The following is an 18,408-nucleotide window of genomic DNA, read 5'->3' as shown; positions in this document are numbered from 1 at the left end:
ATCTCCTAATGACGGCACCCCCAGAGTCTGCCCCAGTCACCTCCGAGCGCCAGATCATACAGGTTCCAGTCAGTGATGAGCGTTCGGGACGTACCTGGTGCACAGGTGAAGACTCCGCACTCCTCGATGAAAGCTGCTGTCCTTCAGGTGTTACCCCATCCAGATCATCACACCTGAGCCACAGCCTGTCTCCTCCTCCTGTGAGTGTCAATACCTCCGCTGACCCACAGACCCACCCGGCGTCCTCCCTCTTCCCCAAATACTCGCCCACACCACACACACACACCACACACACACACACACACACACACACACACACACACACACACACACACACACTAACAGTTTATAGGTGCTATTACAATGTCCTTGAGAAGTCAGGCAGAACCGGCCCTCAGGCCGCCTGTGTTTAGCATGGAAATGATCAGCAGGTGATAGTGAATTCCTGGCCAGTCACCGTCATGGCGGCACAGTCCCCGCTCTGTACTCCCACCATTGTTCTGCCTCCAGGTCTCTGGTCCTGAGCCAGAGCTCTCATATTCATGAAGCAGTGAAAAGAGTGGAGAAGTGAGCCTGTGGAGAAGTTGCCCATGGCAACCAATCAGCGTTGACGTAACATTTATAATTTGCATACTATACAGTTGTACGGAGCAGCTGATTGGTTGCCATGGACAACTTCTCCACTGGCTCATGTCTCCACACTTTTCACTGCTTCATGAATAGACCCCAGGGAGGTTCAGGTGAGGCGCTGGCAGGTAATGCTTCGCCTGGGATTATTCCTCACCCAGAACCTCACGGTGCCTCTCTTGCAGTGCGGTTATTATACTGTATGGACTTGTCACGTGAGGCACATAAGGGTGGATACCGTGGTGTATCCAACGTCTCCATCCTGCCCTACCAGCAACGGAGAAAATGCACAAAATCTCCCTTTATTAGTATTATAGATCATCAGAACAGAACAAAGGCCTTTATTTTATTGTTTGGGGACAATCAGATCTGCGATAGAACATCAGATGGTATAGGGAGTGTAGGATTTATATAGACTGTTATTATTACGCAGGCCGCACAGTAACTCGGAGTCCCCTGCGGGTGTTGTGGCAATACGTCTCACTGTTGTGGCAACATTTAATAAAAGTGACTGCACGACAGAGTAGAATTACTGGCGTTACACCCACAATCTGCAGTCATTGCTGCATGACGGGTGTGAGGACTGAGGTGCGAGCCACATCCTTAATGCCAACACATAGGAGAGAGTGACACAGAATGCAGAATCGGGGAAACAATGACTGCAGTCCAGTAACAGTCCCAGCAATGTCAGTCCCTGCAGTGTCAGTAACAGTCCCTGCAGTGTCAGTAACAGTCCCTGCAATGTCAGTAACAGTCCCAGCAATGTCAGTCCCTGCAGTGTCAGTAACAGTCCCAGCAATGTCAGTAACAGTCCCTGCAGTGTCAGTAACAGTCCCTGCAATGTCAGTAACAGTCCCTGCAATGTCAGTAACAGTCCCAGCAATGTCAGTAACAGTCCCTGCAATGTCAGTAACAGTCCCTGCAATGTCAGTAACAGTCCATGCAATGTCAGTAACAGTCCCTGCAATGCCAGTAACAGTCCCTGCAATGTCAGTAACAGTCCCTGCAATGCCAGTAACATTCCCTGCAATGTCAGTAACAGTCCCAGCAATGTCAGTCCCTGCAGTGTCAGTAACAGTCCCTGCAGTGTCAGTAACAGTCCATGCAATGCCAGTAACAGTCCCTGCAATGCCAGTAACAGTCTCTGCAATGTCAGTAACAGTCCCTGCAATGCCAGTAACAGTCCCTGCAATGTCAGTAACAGTCCCTGCAATGCCAGTAACAGTCCCTGCAGTGTCAGTAACAGTCCCTGCAATGTCAGTAACAGTCCCAGCAATGCCAGTAACAGTCCCTGCAATGTCAGTAACAGTCCCTGCAATGCCAGTAACAGTCCCTGCAATGTCAGTAACAGTCCCTGCAATGCCAGTAACAGTCCCTGCAGTGTCAGTAACAGTCCCTGCAATGCCAGTAACAGTCCCTGCAATGCCAGTAACAGTCCATGCAGTGTCAGTAACAGTCCCTGCAGTGTCAGTAACAGTCCCTGCAATGTCAGTAACAGGCCCTGCAGTGTCAGTAACAGTCCCTGCAGTGTCAGTAACAGTCCCTGCAATGTCAGTAACAGTCCCTGCAATGCCAGTAACAGTCCCTGCAGTGCCAGTAACAGTCCCTGCAATGTCAGTAACAGTCCCTGCAATATCTGTAACAGTCCCTGCAGTGTCAGTAACAGTCCCAGCAATGCCAGTAATAGTCCCAGCAATGCCAGTAATAGTCCCAGCAATGCCAGTAACAGTCCCAGCAATGTCAGTAACAGTCCCAGCAATGTCAGTAACAGTCCCAGCAATGTCAGTAACAGGCCCTGCAATGTCAGAAACAGTCCCAGCACTGTCAGTAACAGTCCCAGCAATGCCAGTAACAGTCCCTGCAGTGTCAGTAACAGTCCCAGCACTGTCAGTAACAGTCCCAGCAATGCCAGTAACAGTCCCAGCACTGTCAGAAACAGTCCCAGCACTGTCAGTAACAGTCCCAGCAATGCCAGTAACAGTCCCAGCACTGTCAGAAACAGTCCCAGCAATGCCAGTAACAGTCCCTGCAATGTCAGAAACAGTCCCAGCAATGTCAGTAACAGTCCCAGCAATGCCAGTAACAGTCCCAGCAATGCCAGTAATAGTCCCAGCAATGCCAGTAACAGTCCCAGCAATGCCAGTAATAGTCCCAGCAATGTCAGAAACAGTCCCAGCACTGTCAGTAACAGTCCCAGCAATGTCAGAAACAGTCCCAGCAATGTCAGAAACAGTCCCAGCAATGTCAGTAACAGTCCCAGCAATGCCAGTAACAGTCCCAGCACTGTCAGAAACAGTCCCAGCAATGCCAGTAACAGTCCCTGCAGTGTCAGTAACAGTCCCAACAATGTCAGTAACAGTCCCTGCAATATCTGTAACAGTCCCTGCAATGCCAGAAACAGTCCCAGCAATGCCAGTAATAGTCCCAGCAATGTCAGTAACAGTCCCAGCAATGTCAGTAACAGTCCCTGCAATATCTGTAACAGTCCCTGCAATGCCAGAAACAGTCCCAGCAATGTCAGTAACAGTCCCAGCAATGCCAGTAACAGTCCCGGCACTGTCAGAAACAGTCCCAGCAATGCCAGTAACAGTCCCAGCAATGTCAGAAACAATCCCAGCAATGTCAGAAACAGTCCCAGCAATGCCAGTAACAGTCCCAGCAATGCCAGTAACAGTCCCAGCAATGTCAGTAACAGTCCCAGCAATGCCAGTAATAGTCCCAGCAATGCCAGTAACAGTCCCTGCAATGTCAGTAACAGTCCCAGCACTGTCAGTAACAGTCCCTGCAATGCCAGTAACAGTCCCTGCAGTGTCAGTAACAGTCCCAACAATGTCAGTAACAGTCCCAGCAATGTCAGTAACAGTCCCAGTAATGTCAGTAACAGTCCCAGCAATGTCAGTAACAGTCCCTGCAATGTCAGTAACAGTCCCAGCACTGTCAGTAATAGTCCCAGCAATGCCAGTAACAGTCCCTGCAATGTCAGTAACAGTCCCAGCACTGTCAGTAACAGTCCCTGCAATGCCAGTAACAGTCCCTGCAATGTCAGTAACAGTCCCTGCAGTGTCAGTAACAGTCCCTGCAATGTCAGTAACAGTCCCACCTCCGACCAGTCTAGTGCAACTCCATTTATTAAATAAACTTTTCTAATTTTTACCTAATATACTGCTTATGACTACAACTATTTATGAGAGTGAGGTGACACCGGGACTGTCTGTATTACATGTGTCCTGAGAGTGAGGAGACACCGGGACTGTCTGTATTACATGTGTCCTGAGAGTGAGTAGACACCGGGACTGTCTGTATTACATGTGTCCTGAGAGTGAGTAGACACCGGGACTGTCTGTATTACATGTGACCTGAGAGTGAGGAGACACCGGGACTGTCTGTATTACATGTGTCCTGAGAGTGAGGGGACACCGGGACTGTCTGTATTACATGTGTCCTGAGAGTGAGTAGACACCGGGACTGTCTGTATTACATGTGTCCTGAGAGTGAGTAGACACCGGGACTGTCTGTATTACACGTGTCCTTAGAGTGAGGTGACACCAGGACTGTCTGTATTACATGTGTCCTGAGAGTGAGTAGACACCGGGACTGTCTGTATTATACGTGTCCTGAGAGTGAGGTGACACCGGGACTGTCTGTGTTACATGTGTCCTGAGAGTGAGGGGACACCAGGACTGTCTGTATTACACGTGTCCTGAGAGTGAGGGGACACCGGGACTGTCTGTGTTACATGTGTCCTGAGAGTGAGTAGACACCGGGACTGTCTGTATTACACGTGTCCTGAGAGTGAGTAGACACCGGGACTGTCTGTATTACATATATCCTGAGAGTGAGGGGACACCAGGACTGTCTGTATTACATGTGTCCTGAGAGTGGGTAGACACCAGGACTGTCTGTATTACATGTATCCTGAGAGTGAGGGGACACCAGGACTGTGTGTATTACATGTGTCCTGAGAGTGGGTAGACACCAGGACTGTCTGTATTACATGTGTCCTGAGAGTGAGTAGACACCGGGACTGTCTGTATTACACGTGTCCTGAGAGTGAGTAGACACCGGGACTGTCTGTATTACATGTATCCTGAGAGTGAGGGGACACCAGGACTGTGTGTATTACATGTGTCCTGAGAGTGAGTAGACACCAGGACTGTCTGTATTACATGTGTCCTGAGAGTGAGTAGACACCGGGACTGTCTGTATTACATGTATCCTGAGAGTAAGGGGACACCAGGACTGTGTGTATTACACGTGTCCTGAGAGTGAGGGGACACCGGGACTGTCTGTATTACATGTGTGCTGAGAGTGAGGGGACACCAGGACTGTCTGTATTACATGTGTCCTGAGAGTGAGTAGACACCGGGACTGTCTGTATTACACGTGTCCAGAGAGTGAGGGGACACTGGGACTGTCTGTATTACATGTATCCTGAGAGTGAGGGGACACCAGGACTGTCTGTATTACATGTGTGCTGAGAGTGAGGGGACACTGGGACTGTCTGTATTACACGTGTCCTGGGAGTGAGGGGACTTCGGGACTGTCTGTATTACATGTGTCCTGAGAGTGAGGGGACACTGGGACTGTCTGTATTACACGAGTCCTGAGAGTGAGAGGACACCGGGACTGTCTATATTACATGTGTCCTGAGAGTGAGGAGACCCCGGGACTGTCTGTATTACATGTGTCCTGAGAGTGAGGGGACACCGGGACTGTCTGTATTACATGTGTCCTGTGAGTGAGGGGACAACGGGACTGTCTCTATTACACGTGTCCTGAGAGTGAGGAGACACTGGGACTGTCTGTATTATATGTGTCCTGAGAGTGAGGGGACGCCGGGACTGTCTGTATTACATGTGTCCTGAGAATGAGAGAACACCGGGACTGTCTGCAGTACACATGTCCTGAAAGTGAGGGGACACCGGGGCTGTCTGTATTACATGTGTCCTGAGAGTGAGGGGACACCGGGACTGTCTGTATTACATGTGTCCTGAGAGTGAGAGAACACCGGGACTGTCTGTATTACATGAGTCCTGAGAGTGAGGGGACACCGGGACTGTCTGTATTACATGTGTCCTGAGAGTGAGGGGACACCGGGACTGTCTGTATTACACGTGTCCTGAGAGTGAGGGGACACCGGGACTGTCTGTATTACATGTGTGCTGAGAGTGAGAGAACACCGGGACTGTCTGTATTACACGTGTCCTGAGAGTGAGGGGACGCCGGGACTGTCTGTATTACATGTGTCCTAAGAGTGAGGGGACACCGGGACTGTCTGTATTACATGTGTCCTGAGAGTGAGGGGACACCGGGACTGTCTGTATTACATGTGTCCTGAGAGTGAGGGGACACCGGGACTGTCTGTATTACACGTGTCCTGAGAGTGAGGGGGCACCGAGACTGTCTGTATTACATGTGTCCTGAGAGTGAGGGGGCACCGAGACTGTCTGTATTACATGTGTCCTGAGAGTGAGGGGACACCGGGACTGTCTATTACACGTGTCCTGAGAGTGAGGGGACACCGGGACTGTCTGTATTACATGTGTCCTGAGAGTGAGGGGACACCGGGACTGTCTATTACACGTGTCCTGAGAGTGAGGGGACACCGGGACTGTCTGTATTACACGTGTCCTGAGAGTGAGGGGACACCAGGACTGTGTGTATTACATGTGTCCTGAGAGTGAGTAGACACCAGGACTGTCTGTATTACATGTGTCCTGAGAGTGAGTAGACACCGGGACTGTCTGTATTACATGTATCCTGAGAGTGAGGGGACACCAGGACTGTGTGTATTACACGTGTCCTGAGAGTGAGGGGACACCGGGACTGTCTGTATTACATGTGTGCTGAGAGTGAGGGGACACCAGGACTGTCTGTATTACATGTGTCCTGAGAGTGAGTAGACACCGGGACTGTCTGTATTACACGTGTCCAGAGAGTGAGGGGACACCGGGACTGTCTGTATTACATGTGTCCTGAGAGTGAGGGGACACCAGGACTGTCTGTATTACATGTGTGCTGAGAGTGAGGGGACACTGGGACTGTCTGTATTACACGTGTCCTCGGAGTGAGGGGACTTCGGGACTGTCTGTATTACATGTGTCCTGAGAGTGAGGGGACACTGGGACTGTCTGTATTACACGAGTCCTGAGAGTGAGAGGACACCGGGACTGTCTATATTACATGTGTCCTGAGAGTGAGGAGACCCCGGGACTGTCTGTGTTACATGTGTCCTGAGAGTGAGGGGACACCGGGACTGTCTGTATTACATGTGTCCTGTGAGTGAGGGGACAACGGGACTGTCTCTATTACACGTGTCCTGAGAGTGAGGAGACACTGGGACTGTCTGTATTATATGTGTCCTGAGAGTGAGGGGACGCCGGGACTGTCTGTATTACATGTGTCCTGAGAGTGAGAGAACACCGGGACTGTCTGCAGTACACATGTCCTGAAAGTGAGGGGACACCGGGGCTGTCTGTATTACATGTGTCCTGAGAGTGAGGGGACACCGGGACTGTCTGTATTACATGTGTCCTGAGAGTGAGAGAACACTGGGACTGTCTGTATTACATAAGTCCTGAGAGTGAGGGGACACCGGGACTGTCTGTATTACATGTGTCCTGAGAGTGAGGGGACACCGGGACTGTCTGTATTACACGTGTCCTGAGAGTGAGGGGACACCGGGACTGTCTGTATTACATGTGTGCTGAGAGTGAGAGAACACCGGGACTGTCTGTATTACACGTGTCCTGAGAGTGAGGGGACGCCGGGACTGTCTGTATTACATGTGTCCTGAGAGTGAGGGGACACCGGGACTGTCTGTATTACATGTGTCCTGAGAGTGAGGGGACACCGGGACTGTCTGTATTACACGTGTCCTGAGAGTGAGGGGGCACCGAGACTGTCTGTATTACATGTGTCCTGAGAGTGAGGGGGCACCGAGACTGTCTGTATTACATGTGTCCTGAGAGTGAGGGGACACCGGGACTGTCTGTATTACATGTGTGCTGAGAGTGAGAGAACACCGGGACTGTCTGTATTACACGTGTCCTGAGAGTGAGGGGACGCCGGGACTGTCTGTATTACATGTGTCCTGAGAGTGAGGGGACACCGAGACTGTCTGTATTACATGTGTCCTGAGAGTGAGGGGACACCGGGACTGTCTGTATTACACGTGTCCTGAGAGTGAGGGGGCACCGAGACTGTCTGTATTACATGTGTCCTGAGAGTGAGGGGGCACCGAGACTGTCTGTATTACATGTGTCCTGAGAGTGAGGGGACACCGGGACTGTCTATTACACGTGTCCTGAGAGTGAGGGGACACCGGGACTGTCTGTATTACATGTGTCCTGAGAGTGAGGGGACACCGGGACTGTCTATTACACGTGTCCTGAGAGTGAGGGGACACCGGGACTGTCTGTATTACACGTGTCCTGAGAGTGAGGGGACACAGGGACTGTCTGTATTACATGTGTCCTGAGAGTGAGAGAACACCGGGACTGTCTGTATTACATGTGTTCTGAGAGTGAGGGGACACCGCGACTGTCTGTATTACATGTGTCCTGAGAGTGAGAGGACACTGGGACTGTCTGTATTACATGTGTCCTGAGAGTGAGGGGACACCGGGACTGTCTGTATCACACGTGTCCTGAGAGTGAGGGGACACCGGGACTGTCTGTATTACACGTGTCCTGAGAGTGAGGGGACACTGGGACTGTCTGTATTACATGTGTCCTGAGAGTGAGAGGACACCGGGACTGTCTGTATTACATGTGTCCTGAGCGTGAGAGAACACCTGGACTGTCTGTATTACATGTGTCCTGAGAGTGAAGGGACACAGAGACTGTCTGTATTACATGTGTCCTGAGAGTGAGGAGACACCGGGACTGTCTGTAATACCCGTGTCCTGAGAGTGAGGAGACACCGGGACTGTCTGTATTACATGTGACCTGAGAGTGAGGGGACACCGGGACTGTCTGTATTACATGTGAGGAGACAGCGGGACTGTCTGTATTATTTATGTACGGGGAGTGAGGGGACAACGGGACTGTCTGTATTACATGTGAGGAGACACCGGGACTGTCTGTATTACATGTGAGGAGACACCGGGACTGTCTGTATTATGCATGTACGGGGAGTGATGACACACCGGGACTGTCTGTATTACATGTGAGGAGACACCGGGACTGTCTGTATTACATGTGAGGAGACACCGGGACTGTCTGTATTATGTATGTATGTATGTATGTATGTATGTATGTATGGGGAGTGAGGAGACACCGGGACTGTCTGTATTACATGTGAGGAGACACCGGGACTGTCTGTATTATGTATGTATGGGGAGTGAAGAGACACCAGCACTGTCTGTATTACATGTGAGGAGACACCGGCACTGTCTGTATTATGTATGTATGGGGAGTGAGGGGACACCGGAACTGTGTATTATGTAAATATGGGGAGTGAGGGGACACCGGGACTGTCTGTATTACATGTGAGGAGACATCGGGACTGTCTGTATTATGTATGTATGGGGAGTAAGGAGACACCGGGACTGTCTGTATTATGTATGTATGGGGAGTGATGAGACACCGGGACTGTCTGTATTACATGTGAGGAGACACCGGGACTATCTGTATTATGTATGTATGGGGAGAGAGGAGACACCGGGACTGTCTGTATTACATGTGAGGAGACACCGGGACTGTCTGTATTACATGTGAGGAGACACCGGGACTGTCTGTATTATGTATGTATGGGGAGTGAGGAGACACCAGGACTGTCTGTATTACATGTGTCCTGAGAGTGAGGGGGCACCGGGACTGTCTGTATTACATGTGTCGTGAGAGTGAGGGGACACCGGGACTGTCTGTATTACATGTGTCTTGAGAGTGAGAGGACACTGGGACTGTCTGTATTACATGTGTCCTGAGAGTGAGGGGACACCGGGACTGTCTGTATCACACGTGTCCTGAGAGTGAGGGGACACCGGGACTGTCTGTATTACACGTGTCCTGAGAGTGAGGGGACACTGGGACTGTCTGTATTACACGTGTCCTGAGAGTGAGAGGACACCGGGACTGTCTGTATTACATGTGTCCTGAGCGTGAGAGAACACCGGGACTGTCTGTATAACACGAATCCTGAAAGTGAGGGGACACCGGGACTGTCTGTATCACACGTGTCCTGAGAGTGAGAGAACACCGGGACTGTCTGTATTACATGTGTCCTGAGAGTGAGGGGACACCGGGACTGTCTGTATTACACGTGTCCTGAGAGTGAGGGGACACCGGGACTGTCTGTATTACATGTGTCCTGAGAGTGAGGGGACACAGAGTCTGTCTGTATTACATGTGTCCTGAGAGTGAGGAGACACCGGGACTGTCTGTATTACATGTGACCTGAGAGTGAGGGGACACCGGGACTGTCTGTATTACATGTGAGGAGACACCGGGACTGTCTGTATTATGTATGTACGGGGAGTGAGGGGACAACGGGACTGTCTGTATTACATGTGAGGAGACACCGGGACTGTCTGTATTACATGTGAGGAGACACCGGGACTGTCTGTATTACATGTGAGGAGACACCGGGACTGTCTGTATTATGTATGTATGGGGAGTGAGGAGACACCGGGACTGTCTGTATTACATGTGAGGAGACACCGGGACTGTCTGTATTACATGTGAGGAGACACCGGGACTGTCTGTATTATGTATGTATATGGAGTGAGGGGACACCAGGACTGTCTGTATTATGTATGTACGGGGAGTGAGGAGACACCGGGACTGTCTGTATTACATGTGAGGAGACATCGGGACTGTCTGTATTATGTATGTATGGGGAGTGAGGGGACACCAGGACTGTCTGTATTATGTATGTACGGGGAGTGAGGAGACACCGGGACTGTCTGTATTACATGTGAGGAGACATCGGGACTGTCTGTATTACATATGAGGAGACACCGGGACTGTCTGTATTATGTATGTATGGGGAGTGAGGAGACACCGGGACTGTCTGTATTACATGTGAGGAGACACCGGGACTGTCTGTATTATGTATGTATGGGGAGTGAGGGGACACCAGGACTGTCTGTATTATGTATGTACGGGGAGTGAGGAGACACCGGGACTGTCTGTATTACATGTGAGGAGACATCGGGACTGTCTGTATTACATGTGAGGAGACACCGGGACTGTCTGTATTACATGTGAGGAGACATCGGGACTGTCTGTATTACATGTGAGGAGACTCCGGGACTGTCTGTATTATGTATGTATGGGGAGTGAGGAGACACCGGGACTGTCTGTATTACTTGTGAGGAGACACCGGAACTGTCTGTATTACATGTGAGGAGACACCGGGACTGTCTGTATTATGTATGTATGGGGAGTGAGGGGACACCAGGACTGTCTGTATTATGTATGTACGGGGAGTGAGGAGACACCGGGACTGTCTGTATTACATGTGAGGAGACATCGGGACTGTCTGTATTACATGTGAGGAGACACCGGGACTGTCTGTATTACATGTGAGGAGACATCGGGACTGTCTGTATTACATGTGAGGAGACTCCGGGACTGTCTGTATTATGTATGTATGGGGAGTGAGGAGACACCGGGACTGTCTGTATTACATGTGAGGAGACATCGGGACTGTCTGTATTACATGTGAGGAGACACCGGGACTGTCTGTATTATGTATGTATGGGGAGTGAGGGGACACCGGGACTGTCTGTATTATGTATGTACGGGGAGTGAGGAGACACCGGGACTGTCTGTATTACATGTGAGGAGACACCGGGACTGTCTGTATTACATGTGAGGAGACACCGGGACTGTCTGTATTATGCATGTACGGGGAGTGAGGGGACACCAGGGGACGTCTAGGATGCCGTGGCATGTGACGTGAATGGTGCTGTCTTAGTCACATATGTGCATCAGAACAAATCGTAATGTAGTCCAAGACTAGAGCTGAGTTTGCGCTGCTGACGATTTGCTCTTTGTAAATGGCGTCCACAATGTTTTGCTGCTGATGTTGTTCTCCATTATTTTAAGTTCTTATATTCTGGAAGCATCCTATAGCCGGCGTCTGTTCTCCCGAAGTCCCCGCAGATGGGATGGGGGGCGATCTCCGGGGAGTAGTGTAACAGTAGCAGCCGGGTGGGGGGCTCAGAGGCAGCTCTGTAACTTTTCCTTTGATAAATAAGACTCTGACCTCGGGGGTGGGGGAGGCGGTGGGCACAGCAGCCACGTGCCCAGGACCCTGATGTCACACGTTAGTACCAGCAGCCGTGACTCAGCCTGTGCCCAGCATTACTAAGCGCTCTATTTCTGCAGCACAGACACAGCCATGTATGTCCAGCACAGATGTGTCACCTGCGAATCACAGAGCATGCTGGGAGCGGCTCCCGGGAACAGAGCGCCACGTTACAGAATATCTTCCTGGGACACATTGCTGCTCCGAGCCCTTACAGCACTATAATCCCCAGCATGCCATGCTTGCCAATTATCACATACAGTTCCTGGTCGTCCTGTAAGATATATGGATAACTAGTAACTCGAGGAGCCCAGATACTGTCAATAGATGGTGAGAATTGCATCTCATACACTAAACAAGAATTACATACAGCAATCCATCAGTATAATAACATCTGACCCCCCATTATCATATACCCTGTGCTGGACACAATGCTCCATAATCACACAGTTACTGCTGACTTCTATATACCCCTGTGCTGGACACAATGCTCCATAATCACACAGTTACTGCTGACTTCCATATACCCTGTGCTGGACACAATGCTCCATAATCACACAGTTACTGCTGACTTCCATATACCCCTGTGCTGGACACAATGCTCCATAATCACAGTTACTGCTGACTTCCATATACCCCTGTGCTGGACACAATGCTCCATAATCACAGTTACTGCTGACTTCCATATACCCCTGTGCTGGACACAATGCTCCATAATCACAGTTACTGCTGACTTCTATATACCCCTGTGCTGGACACAATGCTCCATAATCACAGTTACTGCTGACTTCCATATACCCCTGTGCTGGACACAATGCTCCATAATCACACAGTTACTGCTGACTTCTATATACCCCTGTGCTGGACACAATGCTCCATAATCACAGTTACTGCTGACTTCTATATACCCCTGTGCTGGACACAATGCTCCATAATCACAGTTACTGCTGACTTCCATATACCCCTGTGCTGGACACAATGCTCCATAATCACACAGTTACTGCTGACTTCCATATACCCCTGTGCTGGACACAATGCTCCATAATCATACAGTTACTGCTGACTTCCATATACCCCTGTGCTGGACACAATGCTCCATAATCACAGTTACTGCTGACTTCTATATATCCCTGTGCTGGACACAATGCTCCATAATCATACAGTTACTGCTGACTTCTATATATCCCTGTGCTGGACACAATGCTCCATAATCACAGTTACTGCTGACTTCTATATATCCCTGTGCTGGACACAATGCTCCATAATCATACAGTTACTGCTGACTTCCATATACCCTGTGCTGGACACAATGCTCCATAATAACAGTTACTGCTGACTTCCATATACCCCTGTGCTGGACACAATGCTCCATAATCACACAGTTACTGCTGACTTCTATATACCCCTGTGCTGGACACAATGCTCCATAATCACACAGTTACTGCTGACTTCTATATACCCCTGTGCTGGACACAATGCTCCATAATCACAGTTACTGCTGACTTCTATATACCCTGTGCTGGACACAATGCTCCATAATCACAGTTACTGCTGACTTCCATATACCCCTGTGCTGGACACAATGCTCCATAATCACAGTTACTGCTGACTTCTATATACCCCTGTGCTGGACACAATGCTCCATAATCACAGTTACTGCTGACTTCCATATACCCCTGTGCTGGACACAATGCTCCATAATCACAGTTACTGCTGACTTCCATATACCCCTGTGCTGGACACAATGCTCCATAATCACACAGTTACTGCTGACTTCCATATACCCCTGTGCTGGACACAATGCTCCATAATCACAGTTACTGCTGACTTCCATATATCCCTGTGCTGGACACAATGCTCCATAATCACAGTTACTGCTGACTTCTATATACCCCTGTGCTGGACACAATGCTCCATAATCATACAGTTACTGCTGACTTCCATATACCCCTGTGCTGGACACAATGCTCCATAATCACAGTTACTGCTGACTTCCATATACCCCTGTGCTGGACACAATGCTCCATAATCACAGTTACTGCTGACTTCTATATACCCCTGTGCTGGACACAATGCTCCATAATCATACAGTTACTGCTGACTTCTATATACCCCTGTGCTGGACACAATGCTCCATAATCACAGTTACTGCTGACTTCCATATACCCCTGTGCTGGACACAATGCTCCATAATCACACAGTTACTGCTGACTTCTATATACCCCTGTGCTGGACACAATGCTCCATAATCACAGTTACTGCTGACTTCCATATACCCCTGTGCTGGACACAATGCTCCATAATCACAGTTACTGCTGACTTCTATATACCCCTGTGCTGGACACAATGCTCCATAATCACACAGTTACTGCTGACTTCCATATACCCCTGTGCTGGACACAATGCTCCATAATCACACAGTTACTGCTGACTTCCATATACCCCTGTGCTGGACACAATGCTCCATAATCACACAGTTACTGCTGACTTCCATATACCCTGTGCTGGACACAATGCTCCATAATCACACAGTTACTGCTGACTTCCATATACCCCTGTGCTGGACACAATGCTCCATAATCACACAGTTACTGCTGACTTCTATATACCCCTGTGCTGGACACAATGCTCCATAATCACAGTTACTGATGACTTCCATATACCCCTGTGCTGGACACAATGCTCCATAATCACAGTTACTGCTGACTTCCATATACCCCTGTGCTGGACACAATGCTCCATAATCACACAGTTACTGCTGACTTCCATATACCCCTGTGCTGGACACAATGCTCCATAATCACACAGTTACTGCTGACTTCTATATACCCCTGTGCTGGACACAATGCTCCATAATCACAGTTACTGCTGACTTCTATATACCCTGTGCTGGACACAATGCTCCATAATCATACAGTTACTGCTGACTTCTATATACCCCTGTGCTGGACACAATGCTCCATAATCACACAGTTACTGCTGACTTCTATATACCCCTGTGCTGGACACAATGCTCCATAATCACAGTTACTGCTGACTTCCATATACCCTGTGCTGGACACAATGCTCCATAATAACAGTTACTGCTGACTTCCATATACCCCTGTGCTGGACACAATGCTCCATAATCACACAGTTACTGCTGACTTCTATATACCCCTGTGCTGGACACAATGCTCCATAATCACACAGTTACTGCTGACTTCTATATACCCCTGTGCTGGACACAATGCTCCATAATCACAGTTACTGCTGACTTCCATATACCCTGTGCTGGACACAATGCTCCATAATCACAGTTACTGCTGACTTCCATATACCCCTGTGCTGGACACAATGCTCCATAATCACAGTTACTGCTGACTTCTATATACCCCTGTGCTGGACACAATGCTCCATAATCACAGTTACTGCTGACTTCCATATACCCCTGTGCTGGACACAATGCTCCATAATCACAGTTACTGCTGACTTCCATATACCCCTGTGCTGGACACAATGCTCCATAATCACACAGTTACTGCTGACTTCCATATACCCCTGTGCTGGACACAATGCTCCATAATCACAGTTACTGCTGACTTCCATATATCCCTGTGCTGGACACAATGCTCCATAATCACAGTTACTGCTGACTTCTATATACCCCTGTGCTGGACACAATGCTCCATAATCATACAGTTACTGCTGACTTCCATATACCCTGTGCTGGACACAATGCTCCATAATCACAGTTACTGCTGACTTCCATATACCCCTGTGCTGGACACAATGCTCCATAATCACAGTTACTGCTGACTTCCATATACCCCTGTGCTGGACACAATGCTCCATAATCACAGTTACTGCTGACTTCTATATACCCCTGTGCTGGACACAATGCTCCATAATCATACAGTTACTGCTGACTTCTATATACCCCTGTGCTGGACACAATGCTCCATAATCACAGTTACTGCTGACTTCCATATACCCCTGTGCTGGACACAATGCTCCATAATCACACAGTTACTGCTGACTTCCATATACCCCTGTGCTGGACACAATGCTCCATAATCACAGTTACTGCTGACTTCCATATACCCCTGTGCTGGACACAATGCTCCATAATCACACAGTTACTGCTGACTTCTATATACCCCTGTGCTGGACACAATGCTCCATAATCACACAGTTACTGCTGACTTCCATATACCCCTGTGCTGGACACAATGCTCCATAATCACACAGTTACTGCTGACTTCCATATACCCCTGTGCTGGACACAATGCTCCATAATCACAGTTACTGCTGACTTCCATATACCCTGTGCTGGACACAATGCTCCATAATCACACAGTTACTGCTGACTTCCCATATACCCCTGTGCTGGACACATTGCTCCATAATCACAGTTACTGCTGACTTCCATATACCCCTGTGCTGGACACAATGCTCCATAATCACACAGTTACTGCTGACTTCCATATACCCCTGTGCTGGACACAATGCTCCATAATCACACAGTTACTGCTGACTTCTATATACCCCTGTGCTGGACACAATGCTCCATAATCACAGTTACTGCTGACTTCTATATACCCTGTGCTGGACACAATGCTCCATAATCATACAGTTACTGCTGACTTCTATATACCCCTGTGCTGGACACAATGCTCCATAATCACACAGTTACTGCTGACTTCCATATACCCCTGTGCTGGACACAATGCTCCATAATCACAGTTACTGCTGACTTCTATATACCCCTGTGCTGGACACAATGCTCCATAATCACACAGTTACTGCTGACTTCTATATACCCCTGTGCTGGACACAATGCTCCATAATAACAGTTACTGCTGACCTCTATATACCCCTGTGCTGGACACAATGCTCCATAATCACAGTTACTGCTGACTTCTATATACCCCTGTGCTGGACACAATGCTCCATAATCACAGTTACTGCTGACTTCCTATATACCCTGTGCTGGACACAATGCTCCATAATCACAGTTACTGCTGACTTCTATATACCCCTGTGCTGGACACAATGCTCCATAATCACAGTTACTGCTGACTTCCATATACCCCTGTGCTGGACACAATGCTCCATAATCACACAGTTACTGCTGACTTCTATATACCCCTGTGCTGGACACAATGCTCCATAATCACAGTTACTGCTGACTTCTATATACCCCTGTGCTGGACACAATGCTCCATAATCACAGTTACTGCTGACTTCTATATACCCCTGTGCTGGACACAATGCTCCATAATCAACAGTTACTGCTGACTTCCATATACCCCTGTGCTGGACACAATGCTCCATAATCACAGTTACTGCTGACTTCCTATATACCCCTGTGCTGGACACAATGCTCCATAATCACACAGTTACTGCTGACTTCTATATACCCCTGTGCTGGACACAATGCTCCATAATCACAGTTACTGCTGACTTCTATATACCCCTGTGCTGGACACAATGCTCCATAATCACAGTTACTGCTGACTTCTATATACCCCTGTGCTGGACACAATGCTCCATAATCACAGTTACTGCTGACTTCCATATACCCCTGTGCTGGACACAATGCTCCATAATCACACAGTTACTGCTGACTTCCATATACCCCTGTGCTGGACACAATGCTCCATAATCACAGTTACTGCTGACTTCCTATATACCCCTGTGCTGGACACAATGCTCCATAATCACACAGTTACTGCTGACTTCTATATACCCCTGCTGGACACAATGCTCCATAATCACAGTTACTGCTGACTTCCTATATACCCCTGTGCTGGACACAATGCTCCATAATCACAGTTACTGCTGACTTCCATATACCCTGTGCTGGACACAATGCTCCATAATCACAGTTACTGCTGACTTCCATATACCCCTGTGCTGGACACAATGCTCCATAATCACACAGTTACTGCTGACTTCCATATACCCCTGTGCTGGACACAATGCTCCATAATCACAGTTACTGCTGACTTCCATATACCCCTGTGCTGGACACAATGCTCCATAATCACAGTTACTGCTGACTTCCTATATACCCCTGTGCTGGACACAATGCTCCATAATCACAGTTACTGCTGACTTCTATATACCCTGTGCTGGACACAATGCTCCATAATCACACAGTTACTGCTGACTTCTATATACCCCTGTGCTGGACACAATGCTCCATAATCACAGTTACTGCTGACTTCCATATACCCCTGTGCTGGACACAATGCTCCATAATCACAGTTACTGCTGACTTCCTATATACCCCTGTGCTGGACACAATGCTCCATAATCACACAGTTACTGCTGACTTCTATATACCCCTGTGCTGGACACAATGCTCCATAATCACAGTTACTGCTGACTTCCTATATACCCCTGTGCTGGACACAATGCTCCATAATCACAGTTACTGCTGACTTCTATATACCCCTGTGCTGGACACAATGCTCCATAATCACAGTTACTGCTGACTTCTATATACCCCTGTGCTGGACACAATGCTCCATAATCACA

General features: G+C 48.8%; 1 protein-coding gene across 1 annotated transcript in view; it reads right to left on the bottom strand.

Annotated features, from left to right (window-relative positions):
- LOC134965739 (chloride channel protein ClC-Kb-like) overlaps nt 1–214 on the bottom strand; it is a 99,917-nt gene extending 99,703 nt beyond the window's left edge. The window contains exon 1 of the mRNA XM_063942083.1: nt 95–214. The gene's annotated coding sequence lies outside the window, so the exon portion shown is untranslated. The remainder of the gene's footprint in view (nt 1–94) is intronic.
- Nucleotides 215–18,408: the final 18,194 nt, after the last annotated feature.

This window comes from Pseudophryne corroboree, chromosome 10, assembly GCF_028390025.1.
Source record: "Pseudophryne corroboree isolate aPseCor3 chromosome 10, aPseCor3.hap2, whole genome shotgun sequence".
Lineage (NCBI taxonomy): Eukaryota > Metazoa > Chordata > Amphibia > Anura > Myobatrachidae > Pseudophryne > Pseudophryne corroboree.
This window is presented reverse-complemented; position numbering and strand designations above follow the sequence as displayed.